We start from the raw sequence: 8,787 nt of genomic DNA, 5'->3' as shown, positions 1-8,787 counted from the left end.
GTTACAGCGTTTAGTCTAAGATTGATGCAGAGAAGGAGGAAACTGGTTGAGTTTCAGATGAGAAGGAAACAGGTGACACTTCACATATTAACGTGTGGTTAAGCATCTTAACTGAGTATTATCTGTTCACCTTTATGTACATTAGCCCGACGTCTACATCTACTGAGTGCTTTTCCTTTATTGTTCTTTCTGAGTTAATACATCTTCGTTTATGCCTGAGAGATTGTGCAGCAATGAAATAACTAAGTTGATTTGTGCATTTCAAACAGCGGAGTTCAAAATGTTAATAATGATTACAGAGATCCCAGTTTATTGACTTGAGATATTCCATATTTTTTTGTCAGTCAACAAAGTCCACTTACCGAATCCAAACCAACAACTTTCAGCTTTCACAAGCTTTTACAAACTATGACTTTAGAGGGTCCACATTAAACGGGAGAGGTCGTACATTAATCAATCCAAAGTCAAGAGAGAGAGAGACCTCTTTACCTCCATGTGTTTCTCTGGTCCAAACAAATCCAGAGCATTCAGGACCAGAATCTAAAGTTAGAAGGAGGACATACTGGCTGCTGCATTGTTGTCAGAGAAGCCAGCACTTCAACATAGCATGTTTCCTTAATGTCTGATCATATATCTTACTGATTGGACCTTTAAAGAGGAGGAAATTATGTATTTAATGGGACTATGTTGGTCAGTAACAGAGGAAGAAACCAATGTTTTACAGCCTGTCATTGGTTTGGATCTGCACGTGGGATTTGTTGATGAGAATGAATATTTGGAATATCACAAAGGTGATTTTTAACTTGGTGATAAATAATATATTTATTTACAAAAGGACCTGGAGACTTTCTGCACATGGTTAGATGTTTAATGTCCGAATTCAGACTTTATTGAAGTTGCTTTATTATGAATATTTCCCATGAAACTTAAAGGATACCTTGAAATAAATGTGGTAACAGTGCATTAAAGCATTCCCAAATATCTGAGGCTTCTCACATCAGACTGCTATCTGGTCGCTTAGCAACAGAGGGGAGGGTGTCGGCGTTAAAGTCGGCTATTAGGTAAGTCAGAGAAAAGCCAAAGAGACGTGTGAGCTCATTTAAAGAAAACGGACAGGAAGAACTGAAGTTTATGTGTACGTTGTTAAAAGTTCTCCTGATCTCACACCTGGGCACCTTTTTTTAAAAACTAAACTAAAATAAGAAGGGATTTCTATCATTATCGTTGAAGTTAGCTTGACTTGGCTCATATCTGATCTTCAGACTTTTTAAACTTGATCCCTCTGTTGAGGACACTAAAAGAAGTTCACGGGGTGCGACTTTATTTCCCAATTTATTAAATTCAACTCGAAACTTTTGACGCTATTTTAAAAAATAAATTCCTCAGAACTGATTCTCCGTTACAAATCTAAAGATTTTAGAGAATGATTTTTTTAACTCGAGACATCCGCACTGCCGATGGCGACCTCGGTGTCTCGTGTATCTTTGAGTTCCACTCTTTTGTCTTGCACTGAATGCGGGTCCCGTTCTGTTCCTGCAGACACATATTTGACCTCTGAGTAGGAATCTGGGCTTCAGTCTGTATGACGGGTTTGTGAGGGGGTCAAAATGCAGAATTCCCCCCCCCCCCCCCGTTTGGGACATGAGATTGTGCTGTTGGTTTCTAAAATGTGTATATAATGTAACTTAATTTGCCTTTAAAAAGGAAACCATGGGAAAAGCGCCCAAAGAGACAACACCACATCCGCTTTGAAAAGGTCGTGGTTGATTCGCCGCGTCATAAATTAGAGCCATACACTGTGTGTTGCCAAGTGAGGGGACGGCTGCCGTAGAACACTTCCTTCAGAGTGAAGACTTGCACTTTATCAATTTGCTGCTTCATTATTTTTTTTTAAATTATTGTTGTTATTTTTCTTGATAAAGTTGAAAGCACAGGTGAGCTGTGTTTGGCTTCAGGAGGGTGATCATACCTGCATGCAGTGGTTGTTGTCAGTTTTTTTTTGTCCTGTTGAAATGTTCAAACATGTATGTAAAAAACAAAATACAAATAAAGGTGACACAATGATAAACAACAAGTTATTGTGAACATGTGTGGGATGTTTTCTACCTCTAGAGTAAAGGTGCAACGACTCGTCGACTTATCTGCAAAAAACGTTCGTACATTCATTTTCTTAAGACGGCTGAGTAGGAGAGCAACTGTTCTGTTCTAGACTTTCATCTGGAGAAAACTGATACAGGTCTACAACCAAAATGTTGCCAATAAATCAAGAGCACACTAACCAAGACCAGAGTGCTCTGAGACCAAGACGAGACAGAGGCAGGGTGAGACTGAGGCAGGGCGAGACCGAGACAAGACCAAGACCGAGGCAGGACTAGACCGAGACAAGACCAAGACCGAGGCAGGACTAGACCGAGACAAGACCAAGACCGAGGCAGGGTGAGACCAAGACAAGACAAGACCAAGAACGAGGAGTTTACTTTTTTAATTTCAAAATAAGAGCCGTAAAGTAATTTTTAAATGTATCATCAGATGAGTCGATCAGATGTTTCCATAATCGATGGCGAGCACACGGTCATATCAGAACAATCAGAAAGAGAGAGCTCTGGGTGAAAATACAGAAATATGTTAATAAGTTTTAGTACAGAAATGTTTCCAACGTATTTCTGCATTTTCAGACAGTGTGCAGGAGTTTGACTTCTACTTAAGGTCATGAAAAAAAAAAGGCATTTCCTTATATCGTGTGCTGAGGACTTTAATTTTATTGCTGTGGATTCATGGCAAAGATTTTTTCTAGCATCAATTCAGAGTTTAAAATTCTGATATTCATGACTCCATTTACAAATATGTCCTTGTGTGTGTAAGTCTGAGATCGTTCTACTCAAAGTCCTCCTGACGTCTCTTTATTTTAAATCAGTTTAATATTTGATCGTGTGTTAACATTTGAGTCGTAACATCATTTTTAAATTGACAATATTTTGAATCCAACTCCATGAGTTGCTTAAAAAAAATAAATAATTATCTCTTTAGGTTGTTGTCATTTTATTAACAAACATTTGAATGTTTTTTATAGATTAAAAAACAACTTTATTGATAATCTAAAATCTCCAAACATCCAGGGCAGGTTTCCATCGTTTCCTCCTGAACATATTCATCATTGTAGGGTTTGTCCACTAGATGGTGGTATATGATACGGGTCTATATTTATTTCCAGGTCTGTGGTTTGTTGCACACTTACACAATGTCAGGGTCTCTTACTTTGAAAGCTTTTTTAAATGTGGCTGAATTTCCCAAATGATGATTCATGGAAAGAAACATATAACCATGTACTAATTCAGATCAAAAAGGAAAAAACCCAGACAGAAATATTCTTCATAAAACCGTCACTGATTGGAGTTTCTAAGAAAAAGAAAAAACAAACGCACAGAAGTGACGTCTTCAGATTGATTGATTCTGTCTCCTTTATTTTTTAATTTAACCCTAGAACATTAAATAACAGTTTTGTAACACCATCACTAACGTCGGGTATATTTTACCAGATATAATATACTTCCCATCAAAATATATTAAAGTACAACAATACATGGCAAATTTAAGTACTCTTCTTTAATTTCCCCTTATACAAAGTCTCATAAAACAGAAAAATGGTATCATGTGGGACCGCTATGAAAAGGCTCTAAAGTTAGGGGAAAATGAGAAAATCGTTGAATGATGAAAAATTCCTAAAATAATTAAATAATAGAGCTGGGAACTTGTTTTTTTAAATCACCAAAAAAACAGGGACAACTCAGACAGCAGCAACACAATGAAGATCACCCAGCGTTAGTTTTCTAGGGTTAAGTATGTTCAGAAAGAAATACCATGTGAGTCGAGGTTATCTAACCGTTGTTTAATACGTCTGCAGTGATCAAATAATCACCCTGAAAACAAAACGGGAAAATAACATTTTGTGCTTTTCTTCTGATCGCCTCAGTCAATGTTCCAAAGCACTTTTTAAAAACAACAAAAGTCGGGATGCCGATACTGTAATGGTTAAAATTACAGAGGCTGATGTCCTACAAGTGGGCGGCCTGGGTTCAAATCCGACCTCTTGCTCCCCCCCCCCCCTTTCTCGCCCCGATTTCTGACTATCCACTGTCCTGCTGCTAAAAATGAAAAAAGCTTTACAAGTCAGAAAATAAAACAAATTTGATTTACAATCAAGTGTAATAAAAACAGAAAACTGAAGAGCAAGAGGAAAGGAAAAGATAGAAGCCTTTCGTTAGAGTCTCTCGTCTCTCCAAACGTGGTTATAATGAAGTTAAACTTCTTCTTCTAACAGAGTTTTTAAATAGTTAAATTTGTACTTTGACTCGAGAGGAACTCTGCTGACAGCTGTTGTGTCACCAGAGGAGCCGACTGAGCTGACGGCCTCGTCTGAAGACCGACGTCAGTGGAGACAACCACCAACGCTGGAACATCTCGTAAGCGGATCTCTGAGCTGTTTTTCTTTTTTTTTATGACCTTAACTGACCTTGAGCGAGGGAGCTATGTAACAGTTTGAACTTGTTTTCAATATTTTGAAGCTGTAGCTGCTGAACAGACAAGAAAGAAGCTGAGTACAAAACATATCTTTTAAAGGCCCTTTTTTAATATAATAACGTAGAAAAATAAATCTCCATTAGTGCTTTCATGATTGCAAAACCTTCCTGAAGTTTTCGTTCTAGAGTTTCTCCTCCATCCTCCTCGTATTTATTCTGCCGAAAGTCAGAGTGAGCTGATGTGAGAACGCAGCAGGATATAATCAGGAGAATTCACCTACAATTCTACAATTCACTTAGCAAACGCTTTTATCCAAAGCGACGTACATCAGAGAGTAAGTACAACACAAGCAAGGATCTAGAAAAAATGGAACAATGTCAGTAAGAGCAAACGATCAGCTTTGAGTCCTGGACCTGGAGCCAGTGGGACAGGGGTGGTGACCTTTATTCCCTGTGGTTGCTGACTGAAAGTTAGACTGAGACAGCATTTCCAGCATGGAGACCGCCATCGATGGGACTCCAGCGCCCCCTGCAGGAACAGACGGGCGACTTCACTCAGGCTTCAAACATTCATATTTACAGCTCATGGTTTTTTGAGGAAAAAAAACAACCAAAAAAGAGCGGTAATTCTCTATTAATTTTTCCAAAACAACACCGACGCCACTTTTTGTTGCCATTCAGAGATTAACTTTATAACTTCAGGATTTATTTGCAGTTAATTACAATATAAAAAAAACACATGAAAGTCAACAAAGTCCGGTATTCAGTCTGCGACTCAGAGACATGTCAGACAAAATGTCCTCTTCAGTGGCCTCCATGTCCCCCTCTTTCCATTTATATCTGTACAAAGGACCTCATTGAACACAGACACACACACACACACACACACACACACACACACACACACAGACGACAGTCCGCTGTGATCTGTGATGTCTCGGTTCAGTTACATTTCAAGCTTTTTAAACGGCACTTACTCACTTTAGGCTCGTGTGTCAATTTTCTTTAACGGCCTCACTCGTCGATGAAACTCAATTTCACATGATTTTGACGATTATTCGCCCGATTTTTGTCTTCCTGCTGAAACCACTCAAAGTCCTCGTAGTAGCTTTAGACCACATGAGACAGTTTGATACATCTCAGTGAAGTGGGTCTGTTTTATCCAACAGATTGGGATTCATGATTCAATGTAAAGTCTCATTTTTATTGTAGAGATGGGACAGTGGACGTCAGAAATCAGAGAGAGAGAGAGAGAGAGAGAGTGGGACATGCGGGAAAGAAGCCCCAGGTCGGATTTGAACCGGGGACGCTTGCTTGGGGGGGCTTCAGCCTCTGTACATGAGTCCGTTAGGCTACCGGCGCCCCATGAGGATCCAACAGTTTGTATTTAAATGTTGAAATGAAAAGTTTTCTGTTTCCCATTCTTCCACAGATTTCTTTTCACAGAGTTAGTGTTTAGGGGGGCGGGATGGCCTAGCGGTGAGGTCACGCCCAATTTAGGAGGCTATAATCCTCCAAGCGGCCAGCCCTGGTTCAAGTCTGTGGCTCCTTTCCCGCATGTCATTCCCCCTGCTTAATCTCTAGTTTCCTTCTCAATCCACGGTCCAAAACGCCCCCAAAATAAAATGTAGTAGATCGAGCAGTGATTCATCCTCTACCTCGACTTTTATTATTTTAATCTGTTCTAAAAGTTAAATAACAACATTTAATTTACAAGATGAATCTAAAGTGTAAAGTGTGATTTCTATCAGTAACTTTTCAGAATAAAGGCGGAATCATTTCCCCGTTCCAACAGAAAACACATTTACATCATGACATCTTCATGATTTATGTAACCGTCAAAACACAGGACGTGGACGTGGGGGCGGCTATAGTCCTCATGGCAGTGGGGCCAGGGGTCCGAATCCGACCTCGGCCTTTTGCTGCACGTTACCTCCCCCCCCCCCCCCTCCCCACACACACACACACACACACACACACACACACACACACACACACACACACACTCTCCTCTTCAGCTGTCCTGTCTGATAATCAATAAGACAAACAGACTTGTTGCTTGAATGAAATTAAAAATCCCTCGACGGTTGAGCGACCCAGGTTCAGAGGGAGACTCGCTCGCCGGAGTACATTTTGGTGTCGACTCAGTTTATTTGAAACATAAATCCTCCATGGTTCTCATTATAAAACAGACAAGCGTATAAAGACGTTTTACTCCTTTTCCTAAAGACTCTTTTTTCTCTTTGAGGTTCTAATGTGTTAAATTAACTTTCAGATGAAGCTAACACAGTTAGCCACATCAGAGGAGCACGGCCCAGGGCCCTGGAGGCTAAAAAACACAACGTTAGAAATCTCAGTGGGATGTTAGCCCTTCATTGTCTTGTCTTTGAGGTATATATCTTCAGAAATACTCGATAAGTGATTTCTCAGAATGATTAGAGTAAGAGAAAAAGCCTAACTGCGTCTGTGGTTCAGTCCTAATTTCAACTTTAGTCACAAACAACAGGAAAAACCTCCGAGTTCATCCGGATAATAAAAACATTGTACCAAATGTACCAGAAGCTTCTCGTGCAGACCAGAAATGTTTTTCAACCGCTCAGCGTCATCACCATCATCACGCTGTCCACTTTTACTCCTGTGAAGAATTGCCCGATGAATGGGCGCTTCAGAAGTCCCTTCAGCAAACGAAATGCATCTTGCATGGTGGATCTGCGATGCTTGATCAACAAAATGGGCAACATTGATCCCGGAGGTGGCCGTCAGCCTCATGAAGGTCCCATGCTCTGCCGCTCTGTGAGCCCGTCTTGTTCTCGTCATAAACACTGTGAAGAAACAAGTTAGCGATGCTTTGGACAGAGCCGTAACACGCCCGCGAACAGCGGAAAATACCCAACCATAAGAAATTAGCTATGTTTCCAGCTAATTTTAACCTCAACATTTGGAGGATTTTGGACTTGTTTTTGTGTCCCTCAATCGGGCGCAGTCTGACTGATGTGCCTCTCTCTTCTCTTTAGTGATGCTTAACACAGTTACCTCACAAAAGTGGGGATGAAATGAGGTGTACCCGCTTTGAATACATTTTCTTTTCACACCCCCCCCCCCCACCCCCCCCCCCCCCCCCCCCCCCTTCAGTGGGGCTGAAGTGTGTGATGTTTGACCCCCCAACATATGAACTCTAAAAGTAGCAAAAGAGACAAAGTTTGAACCTCCATGTCGGCCATACACCAGGCTTTGTTTGGACGCCGAGACCCAAAGTCCCTGTGTAACCGACGGCTTAAACACCATGCCTCTGTGGCAAATGCTCGCTCATAATCTTGATTTCTGAGGCTTGGCTATGGCTGTCCTAAACAGTTAGCGCCCCAGACCACCACAGCTCGAAAAATGGATGTTTGAACTGTATGGGAGTAATTCCCCCCCATTTGAAATTGGATTAGTGTTTTGCTCTAACGTTTGTGTTTCACTTGTTTAGTGAGACCTCCATGGTGTCTGACGCGGAGGCAAACGGACAGCAGTTAATCTAGTCTGATTGGGTGTTCAGTGAAAACATTGGGATGGATTGATAATCAAAGCAAACACAGAAAGATAGGGCCTAATTTTTGGGCTTTCATGGAACTCCTGTGGTTGAAAAGCTTTTCCTTGTACGACCTGCTATAAAGAAGCGCCTCTGTGATACAATCTCATGACAACTTTCTAATTTCAGCGTTGATGTGTTGCTTCTGCAAAATTAACACATTTGTGTGGAAATCATCAAAAGGCCAGATGACACCCTCCCTACGGGGTTTACACACAAACTAAAAACTTCAGAAATCAACAGATATTTTAGAGTTAAGCTGCATGTGTGAACGGGTGTTTTACTCCCTGACTTTACTCAGATAGTTTCCTGACAGCCACTTAGTCAATTTCCCTCATGAAGTCGGGGAGAGCTGACGTCATGTGGACACAGCTGGGAATATTCAGGACAATTCACTCCGATCAAGCGGTTAGGTGTGATGACGTTTACATCACGTCATTGGGGAACGACATGCATGTAATGAAGCTACTTCTTTAGGACTCATTTGTTGTTACGATGGAGTAACACATAGCAGTGATAAAAAGGCAAAAACTGAAGCGATAGCCTCAGACTCAGGACCAGGAGACGATTGTAGCCTCCGTTAATGGCGCTCCTGCTCCACCACCTGAGCTAAACCAGCGTCTTCACGTTGATCTCAGTAATTGTTGTAAAGGCACCCTTGTAGTGTTTAAACACGTGCACAGAACTCCTACACAATTC

The sequence above is a fragment of the Labrus mixtus genome, chromosome 15 (genome assembly GCF_963584025.1).
Source record: "Labrus mixtus chromosome 15, fLabMix1.1, whole genome shotgun sequence".
NCBI classification, from domain to species: Eukaryota; Metazoa; Chordata; class Actinopteri; order Labriformes; family Labridae; genus Labrus; species Labrus mixtus.
The sequence above is the reverse complement of the archived record's forward strand: the minus strand, read 5'-3'. Positions refer to the sequence as shown.